Source organism: Anomaloglossus baeobatrachus, chromosome 5 (assembly GCF_048569485.1).
Source record: "Anomaloglossus baeobatrachus isolate aAnoBae1 chromosome 5, aAnoBae1.hap1, whole genome shotgun sequence".
NCBI lineage: Eukaryota > Metazoa > Chordata > Amphibia > Anura > Aromobatidae > Anomaloglossus > Anomaloglossus baeobatrachus.
Window position 1 is genome coordinate 547,402,581 of NC_134357.1, and position 13,992 is coordinate 547,416,572.

General features: G+C 45.5%; 1 protein-coding gene across 1 annotated transcript in view; it reads left to right on the forward strand.

Annotated features, from left to right (window-relative positions):
• Positions 1–13,992, forward strand: part of LOC142312245 (uncharacterized) — a 202,970-nt gene that overhangs the window by 186,177 nt on the left and 2,801 nt on the right. The gene's annotated exons all lie outside the window — the stretch shown is intronic.

The window sequence follows — 13,992 nt, forward strand, 5'->3', positions numbered from 1 at the left end:
TGTCCCCCTGTGGTAATGTGCCCATATTGCCCCCTTGTACTAATGTGCCCATATTGTCCCATCCTGTAGTAATATCCCATTATGACGTTATTCACATTAAAAAAAAAATTCACTTTTTCTTCGTTCGCTCTGTGTTGTTCTTACTTGCTTGCAACTTAGCAGGCACCTAGACCCTGTGACGATCGCTGCCCAATACATACACGAGGCCGCCGCCATCAGTGTTTTTCTACTGGTCCTCCCGCTCAGTGAGCTGGGCATTTCATTCTATGCATCCCATGGCTGTGTGTCCTGTTGGGACCCAGTCAATCTCTGCCCTTATTCACATTGAGGCCTATTTTGACCCATGGTATGGTTTTAATATTAGAGAGTGTAGGTACTATCCCAACTGGGTACACCTGGTCACTGGTGGGACGGCCTTATGCTTTTTTTTTAATCAAAAACAGTGTTTACTAAGTACCCAATGTTTATATGCACTATGCTTTTATTCAGTTACAGCAGGGTATACGTCCACAATTTTTTCCCCTTGGTTTTTCATTCGTAAAGCTGTGTAGAGGCGTGCTTCTCTGCACGGTGCCGCAAATGACACTCGCTGGAAGGAAAATGCTGACTGCGGCGGCCCCGTGTATGTACTGGGCTGCAATCATCATGAGGTCTAGGTGTCTGTGGGCCACAAGAAGCAGTCTCAAGGACCGCGTGCGGGATGCATGTTTGAGTCCTCTGGTCTAAGTGGTTTGTAGGAGCCAGAACTTTTAATGGTTGGTAGGGGGATCAAATACTTATTTCTCTCTGCAAAATGCAAATACATTTATATAATTGATACAATGTGATTTTCTGGATTTTATTTTTGATATTTTAGCTCACTGTTAAAATTAACCTACCCTTAAAACTATAGACTGTTCATGTCTTTGTCAGTGGCAAACTTACAAAATCAGCAAGGGATCAAATAATTATTTCCTTCTATGTATAGACAGTTGTGAAGGTCTTGTGTTCAGTCTTGTTTTATCCACCAGTATTAGATGTTTTATACTTGTGTAATGGGAACGGTGGAGATGGCAGGATTAGAGCTGATCATAGATGTGACTTCTCCATCTGTCTGTGACTTCTACAATATTTGTTTCAGGGTGAAGATCTGACCCATATTAATACTACAGAGACATATGTGAGGGGTGATGAGTGGTGTAAAGAGGAGATTCCTACATATAACTACCCAGGTGAGGAGTAACCACGAAATGCAGAGAAGACACAGATTCTTCTCAGTCACCAGCTGTGGCTGCTTTATCGGTAGTGTAGTCCATTCATATCATAGTCATCTGATCACCATTTTGTCACTAGACCACAACATTCTCTTCAACTTGGAATTAGTCAAATTACTTTGGGCACTGAAAGCCCTTCTTCTATAGAGCTTTTGTGCTTCTGAATGTGCTCATATGGTCCCTACAAGGACAGGTCCAGAATTTCTGCAAAACTTTGCATTTCTGATCATCAACTTTAAATGTGGAGAGAGTCAAATTTGAATTTCTGTACAATAACAACAGATTTTCACTTTATCCTGACTTTTTAATTTCTTTTAACCTCGATTAACTACCAACCAGCAAGAATTTTGGCTTACAGACCTCTTCATTTTATTTTATTTTAAGAAGCCCTTCTAGTCTGCACTCAGTTCCTGTATTAATTGCACCTGTTTCAACCTGTTACCTGTATAAAAGACACCTGTCTACACAATCAATCACACTCCAACCTCTCCACAATGGCCAAGCCCAAAGAGCTGTCTAATTACAAATGAGCAAAATTGTAAACCTTCACAAGGCCGGGATGGGTTACAGGACAATAGGCAAGCAGTTTGGTGAGAAGGCAACAACTATTCGAGCAATTATTAGAAAATGGAAGAAACAGAAGATGACTGTCAATTTTACTCGGTCTGGGGCCACATGCAAGATGTCGCCTCGTGAAGTAAGAATGATACTGAGAAAGGTCAGGAATCAGCCCAGAACTAGACGGCAGAATTGGAATGGCTTTGATTGGCCAGCACACCCAGTGACTCGGTCTGTATAAAGGCTGGAACTGGGGTCGTGCAGCTAGTTTGCTTTGACTAACGTAGGGACAGGATACTATTGGAGTGAGGGAGAGTGATAGGTGCAATTCATCCAAAATCTGTTACAGCACTGCATCATGTAAGCACAGGTAGAGATGGTATATCTTTCTAACTGCACACTGGGTAAACATATTGGAGTTTGGGCATGAGGCGCAAGGTGTTCAAGCGCATGTCCTACCACCACCTTGGATTGCTGGACACTTGTCAGTCAGTGTTACCTCCTCCTACTCCGCTTCCTCCACATCTAGTCACAGTAAAACCTGCGGCACAAACTTTAGTACAGCCAGGAGTAAACGACAGCAGGTTGTTCTTAAACTCATCTGCCTGGGGGACAAACCACACACCGCGCCGATGTTATGGACTGGCATAAAACAACATACAGATGAGTGGCTGTTGTCGATGAACCTCAAGCCCTACCTGGTGGTTTGCGGACACCACTAGGTCTTGGTGCATGTGCTGAATTTGGTGGTGCAGAGCTTCCTCAAAATGTACCCACATTATATCAGAGCTTTTGCTGAAAGTGTGGGCACTTTCGATTTGCTCATCCTAATGCTCCTTGCCTTTCGACCTTCCCGCTCACCTCCTCGACTTTGCATATAGTGGAGAGACTGTGCGAGCAGAGCAGGCAATAGTGGAGTTTCAGCTGTAGTATGCATGGCAGAATCGGTCTGTGGACCAACACCACTTCACTACCAACGATTGTGCCTCCATGCATGACCTGAGTGCCGTGTTGCGCTGCTTTGAATGCTTTACCAACATGGCTAGCGCTGATGACACCATAATCAGCATCACTATACTGATTTTTATGCCTGCTGAAAAAAACACTGCACGCTATGATGGACGAGGTGGCATGGGAGGAAGAGGAGTAGTAGGAAACAGGGCTCCGAGGTTGGATTCCTGGCCCGAAAACTGGTCATGTCCCCAATTCTCTAGCCAGGGGAAAGTTTCAGAGAAGGAGGAACCGTCTGCCCAGCAGGGTGGTCGGGAAGTTAGATCAGGGGCATCACTGCAGCGTGTGTGGGGGATACAGAGGAGCCAGTCTACACACCTGCATTAACCTGTAAGTTAAAGAAAATAAACACATACACCCGAAAAAATCCTTTATTTGGAATAAAAGACAAAAAAAAAGCCCTCTTTCACCACTTTATTAAACCCCCAAATACCCCTCCAGGTCCCACATAATCCACAGAGGTCCCACGACGCTTTCAGGTCTGCTACATGAAGCTGACAGGAGCGTCAGTAGAACATGACCGCTCGCTATCAGCGCCACGCAGAAACTGAAGTGAAACGCGCAATCAGCTGTGCTTTCATTCAGGTGACCCGCGGACACAGCTCTCGGGTGGAGGACTGCAGCTGTGGCCGCGGGTCACCTGAGTGACGGCACCGCTGATCGCACGGCTCACTGCAATCACTCAGGGGATTTGCGGTTACCTCTCTCTCTCCTCCCGACCGCAAATCTCCTTTTCCCGGCGAAACATTAAAAAAAAAAACAAAAAAAAAAAAACGCAAAACGTTCCTTTACAGGAATCCGTTACTTTATTAGCACAATATTTGCAACGCATCCGTCACATGCATCACACAACGCACTGTGACGGATGCCTCACAACGCAAGTGTGAAAGCAGCCTAATGTGTGCGGGGGGCGGAGTGCGCAGTGGGTGGAGCCAAGCGGGCCCATGGCGCTGAGGACGTTACTGCCGAGGACTGCATGGCTGGGGACAGGTGACTATCCAGGTGTGTGTGTGTCCAATGTAAACATGCGGGGGGCAGAGCCGAGCGGGGAAGTGTCGGGCGTCGTCCTGTCGGCCCGTAGTTCAGGCTTTTCAGTTAGGCTCCCTGCACACGTAGCCAGGGTAAATATCGGGTAACTAAGCAAAGCGCTTTGCTTGGTTACCTGATATTTACCTTGGTTACCAGTGTACACCGCTTAGCGCTGGCTCCTTGCACACGTAGCCAGGGTAAATATCAGGTAACTAAGCAAAGTGCTTTGTTTAGTAACCCGATGTGTACCCTGGTTACATGTGCAGGGAGCCTTAGCAGAGCCGTTGGTCGCAGGCTCTTTAGCGCACGCGCTGTTGCGACGGTTGTCACTGTAATGACGTCATTTTGGAGCAAGACAGACAGACAGACAGAATAAGGCAATTATATATATAGATGTTAGTTGTATCCCCAAGTAAGTCAAGGATGTATTGTTGTAGTTGTAATTTTCTCGCAAAGAGGACACCCGCGCCTGCGGAATATTAAATATAATTAATATTATATCCGTTTTGCTCTGATTGACCTTATACCCTGACAGCCTTCCAAATTGTAATAATAGAGTATGCAAATTCGGAAGGGTGATATGTGGATGGGACAATATCAATAAAACATCATCTGCATATAAAGATAAGTTAAACTCTTTGTTTCGCACCAATACCACACGGATATTAGGGTCCATGTGAATAGCAGCAGCCAATGGCTCAATGCACATAACAAAGAGAAAGGGGGACAACGGACATCCTTGACGAGTGCCGTTGTGTATCTGAAACGGTTGTGATGTGGCATAAGGAAGCTTGACCGAAGCTAAGGGGCATGAATATAGACTTTTCAGGGCAGTTATAAATGCACCCGAAATTCCAAAATGACGCAACGTCTCAAATCAATGGCCACCCCATACAGTCAAACGCCTTCTCCGCATCCAAACTGAGAAGGAGTGCCTCGTTCTCCGTCTTATTGACAACCTCCACTAAGTCAATAATCTTCCTGGTGTTGTCCCCTCCCTGTCTACATGGGACAAAACCCACCTGGTCTTTATTTATTAGGTGAGGGAGTAGGACCGAAAGGCGTAGGGCCAATCATTTAGTAAAAAATTTTAAATCAGCATTAAGGAGTGCTATAGGCCTGTAATTGGCACATTCCATAGCATCCTTCCCTGGTTTGTGTATAAGTGTAATATATGAATGCAACATACTTGTGGGTATAGGGGAGCCCATGAGGAAACCATTAAATAGTTTAACTAAATAGGGGGTGAGTCGATCCGCAAATGCCTTGTAATAGAAGTACGTCAGACCGTCTGGACCCGGCGACCTCCCATTAGGAAGTAATTTAAGCACCTCTCCCACCTCTTCACCCGTGATTTCTTCATTCACTGTATCTATAGCACTCCTAGTAAGAGTAGGTAGCTTACACTGCTCGAGAAAAGAGTGAATCAATTCCCTCTGTTTTCCTGGGTCTGCGGAAGGGAGCTAGGCAAGGGATACAGTTTAGACAGATAATCCTGGAAGATCTTTGCAACTTTAGTAGGATCATAGAGGATATTCCCCCCCACATCTCTTAAGGCATAAACGGATGAGTTCCCTCTATCCTCTCTAAGTTGATGAGCTAAAAGGGAATGAGATTTATTTCCTTTGTCATAGTATTTATGCTTACTATAAAGTAGTAATTTTTCTGTTGTATTGACCGCTAGGTCCTTCAGTTGGTCACGGGGTTTTACTATTTCTCTGAGGGTACGTATTGATGGATTAAGGGTCATCCTATTTTCTAATTCTCTGAGACTTTGGAGGAGCTGGTCTCTCTGATAATGTTATAAATGTTACCGGAAAAGAGCCATGCCCCAGGCAAAAACCTTCACCCCCACCCTCCCCGGCCAGGGCTAAAGAAGAAAACATTTCTATAATATAAAGCTTTAGCAATATCTTAATCCCTAACCTCCTTTACCGACTCTTCTTTAGGAGGAACCAGGGTAACTCTAACCCTATAAGGGGGTTGGCAGCTATGGACACTTTACGACCACAGCTAGTGCCAGAAACTAAATTCAAACTAACAGAGAGGGGAGTAGTCAATTTCCACCATCCTAACAGCGAATCAATGCAAATATTATGAGGAATCATAAACAAGATATACTAATAACGAGAATGTGAACAGCTACTTATAAAAAAGAGGGCAATTCAGAGACCCGAGAATAAACAAGGGAGGGCATGGAGCACACTTCCCACTACCCCCAAAGGGGCTGCAGTTCAAAATCAAAGTTTCAGACAGAGGGCTCCAGTGCCCAGAGAACAGTTGTCTCAACTTGGAATTAGTCTTGCCTTAGACCGGGATGAGGGGGATCCCCCCCTGGAATCCACCTGTTGCCAGACCGGACCGGGTGGGTTGGTTGGTAGCTCTAAGTCCCAGTCTGCCAGGGAAGGAGGAGAGAATCCCAGGTCGGTGCAGAAGGTCGGAAGATCCCGGGTAGAACGCAGCACAGCAGTATGACCATCTTTGGAAGCTATGATAGCAAACGGAAACCCCCATTGATACCAGATGCCTCTGTCCTTTAAAGAGGCAAGGAGAGGCTGTAGGTGTCTCTCTTCTGTAGGGTAATCCAAGATAGGTTAGGAAATAATTGGATCCGAGTCCCTTGATATTCAATTCTCTCCATGGTGCGAGCTTTAGCCATGATGGACTCTTTCAGTTGGAAATCATGAACACAACATATAATATCACGGGATTGATTTTGGGGCCCCCTAGGGTGTAATGCTCTATGTGCTCTGTCCAATTTTATCCTATGAGTTGCAGGGCGTTCCAGCACAGTGTTGAATATGGTGTCAAGTATGGCATGGACATCCTCATTGCCCGTGGCGTCCGGGACACCCCTCACTCGAATATTATTACGGCGGCCTCTGTTTTCCAGGTCTTCCAGGTGTTTGTTAGTGTCACTCAAAGCTTGGGCATAGGAAGTCACATTTTTCTGTAGTTTTATAATATATTGTCTGGTGACATCGTGATTCCTTTCCACAGAGTCCACCCTATTCGCTAATAGCTTAACATCCTGGCGAATTGAGTTAATTTCTGACCTACAGGCTTCTTTCACTTCTGAGATCAGGGATTTCAAGCCCTCTTTGGTAGGAAGAAGATCCAGATACTTTTTCAAGTTTTTATGGTCAGAGTGATGCTCCATATCTCCTGACTCAGTCTCTGATGGGGAGTCACGTGACCCTCCCCCGTCCTCCTGTTGAAACACCAGAGCAGACAGCGAGGGCGTAGAGTCTAAGGGGTACTTTACACGCTGCAACATCGCTAACGATTTATCATCAGGGTCACGGTGTTTGTGATACACATCCGGCGTCGTTAGCAACATCTCAGTGTGTGACACGTATGAGCGACCTTCAACGATCGCAAAAGTGGTAAAAATCGTTGGTGTTGGAGAGGTCGTCCAAAAACCAAATATCGTTGTCTGGTGAGTAGCGATGTTGTTCGTCGTTCCTGCGGCATCACACATCGCTATGTGTGACACCGCAGGAACGAGGAACATCTCCTTACGTCCGTCCACCAGCAATGAGAAAGGAAGGAGGTGGGCGGCATGTTCCAGCCGCTCATCTCCGCCCCTCCTCTGCTATTGGACAGCTGCCGTGTGACGTCGCTGTGATGCCGCACGAACCGCCCCCTTAGAAAGGAGGCGGTTCACAGGCAACAGTAACGTCGTTAGGCAGGCAAGTCCGTGTGACTGGTCTTAGCGATGTTGTGCGCCATGGGCAGCAATTTGCCCGTGACGCACAATCGATGGGGGCGGGTACGCTCACTAGTGATATCTGTCCCGATATCGCAGCGTGTAAAGTACCCTTTAGTCTATATACAATAGATCTGCCCACGCTGTTTTATTTTTCGCCTGACTGCCTTTATGGGTTGATTGTCTTTGTGACTTTGGTGGCATAGGATCTTCCACAGCACAGTCTCTCTTAGTAAGAAACTTGTCTAAGGGGGTCACAAATGGCTGTCCGCTTCGTAATCTGTATGACCAGCCTGGTCCTCTTCTCCTTCTCAGCCCAGCCAGATTGTCACCCAAACAGTGCAGAGTATAATGTCTCCTTCCAATATAGCTTATTGGTATGATGCTATTAAAATTGTAGCTGTCTACTTATGTCCTCTATACGGACGGTAGGGCAGGCCTCCCCCTCTATGCAGACATTATGCAGGGACGCACATCTCCCTCCTGTGCTCCCCTTGCAACAGGCTAATGTCACAGTGACCACCAGGTGGCGATAGAGTGGTACACAGGGAGCGAGGAGTTGTAGATATAAAAAAAAGGCGGGCTCTGAGTAACTTCTCTGAAGCTCTGTCCCGAACCCCCCCCCCCTCTCTTCTCCACTCCTGTGTCTAGGGGAAGGGAACCGGAATGTCCCCACTATATACCGCTACGAGGCAATGTCAGGGCCTCCAGGCTAGGCCAGTGTGTGGCCGTGCTACAGCTTCTTTTCAGCCCCGCTCAGGGAATCAGAACTGTCGCTCCTCACTGCTGCACTCAGGGCACCTGCTTGCCCCCCTCCTCAGATGTATTGTATTGTTCTCTGCAGGGGCTCTGCTCACCACAATTACACTCCGGGACTTTCCCTCCTCCACATGTACTTTCCAGGAGACCAGGCTTTCACGGGGTGAGTAACACGAGCGTTCCTCCTCTTCCTCCCGTTCAGCTGACGTTCCCACTCGGTGTCTCATGTCAGCCAGAGGTCTTCTAGCTGTCACTAGATGCAGATTTCAAATCCAGGAGGGTCACAGAATCCAGTAAACCGGCAATGTGTACAGGAGTCGAACTAACGTGCGTCCTCTCTGCTCTGTGTCCAGGCCACGCCCCCCCAGAGCTGTAACTTTTTGATTTTTCTGTCAACCTTGCCATATGAGCGCTTGTTTTTTGCAGGATGAGTTGTATTTTTCATTAAAACCATACGTTTTAATATATAGTGTACTGAAAAATGGCAAAAAATTGTGCAATTGCATGATTGTTTTTGAGATATTTTATTCACCATGTTCACTATATGGTAAAACTGATGTATCGGTGTGTTAACTCAGATCAGTACGAGTTCGTAGACACCTAACATATATAGGTTTACTTTTATCTTAGAGGTTTAAAAAAAAATCAGAAGTTTGTCCCAAAAAAGTGGCACACTTTTGTGCCATTTTCCGCAACACGTAGTGTTCTCATTTTTTGGGATCTGTGGCTCAGTTACTGCTTATTTTTTGTGTCTTGTGCTGATTTTTTTAATGGTTCAATTATTGCGCAGATGCTACGTTTTGATTGCCTGTTATTGCATTTTGCGCAAAACTTGTGGCGACCAAAAAACGTAATTTTGACGTTTGGATTTTTTTGCCAGTACTCAGTTTACCAATCAGATTAATTGATTTTAAATTTTGATAGATTGGGCCTTTCTGAACTCGGCGATACCAAATATGTGTATTTTTTTTTTTTTTTTACCCCCCCCTTTTTCAATGGGGCGAAAGGGGGCTGATTTGAACTTCTTTTTTTTTTTTTTCTTTACTAGTCTACCTTGCGGACTATAAGGATCAGCAGTGTGATCGCTCATTCTTTTCTGTTGATCAAAGCTACACAGCTGAGATGAGCAGAAAGGCTCACCTCTTGTCACTGGCAGCAAGTGGTCAGATGAAAGAGGAAGTGACTCATGCTAGCTACAGAAGTCATCAAATGACCCTGTGCTACCATGACAACCATCGTCTCACAGTGATCACGTCACTGCGACGCCGATGGCGGCCGGTAAGTACAGATTTACCGCGCCGGGAATAAAGTGTCTGTCACATTTTGACAGCACCATTTAAAGGGTTAACAGGCACGGGCAGAACGTGATTACACTCGTGCCTGCTAGGCACACATCTCAGCTGACATGTGCGCGGATCCCTGCCGGCAGCAGTCGGAGGGATCAGACTATGACCGCTTAGGACGTAATATTACTGCCCGCAGTCGTTAAGTGGTTAAACTTCTGCGTCTGTGGGGGAAGTCTGGCAATCTCGGCTGTGTGAGGCAACTGTTTAAAGGGAACCTGTCACCTAGAATATGCGTTCTGACCTATCAGCAGACGCATGTGTGCCCTAACTACACCTCCCTACCCATCCTTGTGTTGTAAAATTGTATAATATGAAAGTAATAAGAAACGTTTTATTACCTTCATATTTCCTATGCAAATTAGAGAGACGCTGGCCACATGGGCGGCGCCTTGCCCTATGGACGTCTGCATACTTTCCGTGGTACCACGCCCCTGTGGGCGTGATACCATGGAGTCACATGAGCGCCGTCTCCGTCGCTCATTCTATCCTGCGCACGTTTATACTTACCATTGTGGCAGGCTTCTCTTCCGGGTTCTCCTTGTCAGTTTCAGATGCGCACTGCGCATGCACAATGCGCGTCTGAAGCCGGCGAGTGAACACCCGGAAAAGAAGTCTGCCATAATGGTATCTAATATCTAATCCACTTTCCAGGACCCCAGTGATTGCCTTGCCCTTCACCCTTTAACCCCTATTCATGGATCTGGGCTTAAACAGGGAGCACTACCATGGGAGTTAGCCACGGAATTAGTTGCTCTTCAGTGGTGTGAGACGGCAAGAAGGATATTCAGGTAGCTGTGTCAGAAGATGCAAGAGTAGCCAGTAAACAGGCTGGGATAACAGCCAAGAGCTGAGCACAGAGGACAGTACCAAAGAAGAACAATGCTAGAGGAGAACACACCCATACTGCCAGACTGAGTGACATTACTGGTCCCTGCCACCCTAATCTTTAAGGTTGGTTAGAACCTACACCGTCCAGAGCTTCTGTTTCCGATGTATTCTTCAACACCAGCACCGCCCGAATAAAGTAGGCGGTGCCTGGTGGTAACAACTGACATCACGGGAGCAGATCCCAAAGGAGATGGGACACTCCATTTAATGAATGTGACAAAATGGCAGAAAACCAAAGCAGAGGAAAACCCCGTAAGTGACTTTCTTGTATAATTTGTAACCTTTAGTGAATTCTTCTATAGGAGTAGTGACTCTTTTGACTCCACACACAGTTTCTGGAAATTAGCATGCAGTAAATGTTGGAGAGTGAAAATTGCAAATTTGCCATTTTATTACCCAACACATATTGCCCATATTGTGCTCCAGGAGACAGGCACACCGTAAATTCAACAATGGGTAAAGGAAGAGAAAATCCAGCTCACCTACCGACTCAATTGAAGCAAGTAATCTCCGTTGAACCAAATGTGAATATCCAGAAATGAAGAAAAAATTCCAGTTCTAAATTCCAAATGTTTAAAAGCTTTCATCATGATTTTATTATCCATATTTTTAATAAACTTTTGGAATTTTAGAAGCTGGAATTTTTTTTTTGAACAACGTAAATTCAGTGGGTTTTTCTCACTACAGCAATGCCAAATTCATGGATGCTAAATGTGGTTTGGGCACACTGCACTTGACTTTGGGAGAGTGGATTTTGCTGGATTGGTTTATATAAATTATCTTGCTTTTCAAAAGCCTCTAAGCCACTAATAAAGGGGAAACCCTCTTGCATAATGAACAAACAGTTGGACACCACTCTCTACTGGTTCATCTTATGAGATCTTCTGTTAAGGCCCCGTCACACTAAGCAACATCGCTAGCAACATCGCTGCTAACGAACAACTTTTGTGACGTTGCTAGCGATGTTGCTGTGTGTGACATCCAGCAACAACCTGGCACCTGCTGTGAGGTCGTTGGTTGTTGCTGAATGTCCTGGGCCATTTTTTAGTTGTTGCTGTCCTGCTGTGAGGCACAGATCGCTGTGTGTGACAGCGAGACAGCAACAACTAAATGTGCAGGCAGCAGGAGCCGGCTTCTGCGGAGGCTGGTAACCAATGTAAACATCGGGTAACCAAGAAGCCCTGTCCTTGGTTACCCGATATTTACCTTTGTTACCAGCCTCCTCCGCTCTCACTGTCAGAGCCGGCTCCTGCTCTGTGCACATGTAGCTGCAGCACACATCGGGTTAATTAACCCGATGTGTGCTGTAACTAGGAGAGCAAGGAGCCAGCGCTAAGCGGTGTGCGCTGCTCCCTGCTCTGTGCACATTTAGCTGCAGCACACATCGGGTTAATTAACCCGATGTGTGCTGTAACTAGGAGAGCAAGGAGCCAGCGCTAAGCAGTGTGCGCTGCTCCCTGCTCTGTGCACATTTAGCTTTAGCACACATCGGGTAATTAACCCGATGTGTGCTGTAACTAGGAGAGCAAGGAGCCAGCGCTCAGTGTGCGCTGCTCCCTGCTCTCTGCACGTGTAGCTCCGTGCGGTGGTAACCAAGGTAAATATCGGGTTGGTTACCCGATATTTACCTTAGTTACCAAGCGCAGCATCTTCCACGTGGCGCTGGGGGCTGGTCACTGGTTGCTGGTGAGCTCACCAGCAACTTGTGTAGCGACGCTCCAGCGATCTGCCAGGTCAGGTTGCTGGTGGGATCGCTGGAGCGTCGCAGTGTGACATCTCACCAGCAACCTCCTAGCAACTTAGCAGCGATCCCTATCGTTGTTGGGATCGCTGGTAAGTTTCTTAGTGTGACTGGACCTTAAGGCCTGTTTCACACGTCAGTGATTCTGGTTCGTATGTGACAGTTTTTATACGTACCAGAATCACTGACATACACAGACCCATAATCAATGAGTCTGCTTATACATCATTGATTTTTCACTGACAGTGTTTCCATGCGGCGTACATGCGTGTCCATGTGCTCCACACGGAAACATGTCCAGTTTTTTTGGCATCACTGATGTCCCACGGACAACACTATGGTGTGATCCATGAAACACGTCCCAGAAAAAGACGGACATTGAAAATAAAAAGCATTTTTAACTCTCCTTCTCCAGCGACGCTGTCTCCGGCCTCTGCTGGCTGCTGCTTCAGAGTCGGCTAATTACTGGCATGCATATTCATTTATGCAGCCACAGCCAAACGGGAAGTAGCTACAGTGGGGGCGGAAACACAGCAGAGCAGCAGAGCTGAAGAGTTCAGCACCATGGACTGCAGGAGCAGGGACAGGTGAGTTTATCTCCATGTGCAATCACGTATCACGGCGTATGGATGACGGATTGCACATGGACAACCCACTTGTGACGTGAATCATGGCACACGGAGGGCCATATGCGTTTTTAACACGTCAGCGAAAAACGTCTGTTTTTCACTGACGTGTGAAACAGGCCTTAGACTGTAAGTTGTCATTGTCATAGTGAATAAAGTCCGTAAATGGCATGCACACAGATGGGGATGACTAGGTGCAAGTGAATAGCTCAAAAAAAGACCAGACCCAAGTCACAGAAAATCACTGCACACACAAATTTTGAGCAAAAATCTTTTTAAATGCAATCTTTATTTGTGAAATTGTGAACAAGAACAACAGTCTCTGATGTTTTAGCCCTAGAGGCCTTGATCACAGGGTTACTAAAAAAGGCATAATTTATATACAATAAATATACAAAAAAAATAAAAAAAAATGTACAATATATACAAGCGAAAAAAAATAATGTATCAGTTCATAAGGCAAAATGAAAATTAAGAAAAGGCAAAATACAACTTGAAAACATTGTGTAAAAGAATAGATCTGTCATAATGAATTCAATTGTGCTACATAAGATGTTAATAGAAATGGAAAGTTAAGTAGATTCCCCCCATAAATTGGAAGTATTTTTCTGTAATGTCGGTGTTGGAAAAAATCTAAAAAAATATGTTGTACAGAAAGTTAAGTAGAAATGCTCAAAATATAAATGTTAAGGATACTTTGTTTAAAAATAATAATTGGTTTTATATTTGGCAGATAACCGTGAGAAGACATCAGAGGGACAACTCACATCCTCAATTTTTAAATCAGATGACCTTGAGATCATACAGCATACAAATGAAGTGAATGCTGTTACTCCAAATATTCCATCATCCCTTGACAGCAAAGATCTATCTAATCCTCTGAAACAGGTCCTCTCTTCTGAATCATTACACAGTACTAAGAAAAAGAGAAGTCACAAAAGAGGCATTAAAAAACAAACTGGTCTTAAAGCCATGAAGAAAATTTCACATTCAGAACATGTTAAACATAGAAAAATGCACACCAAGAAGAGATTTTCTTGTTCCAAGTGTGGGAGATACTTTAACCAGAAAT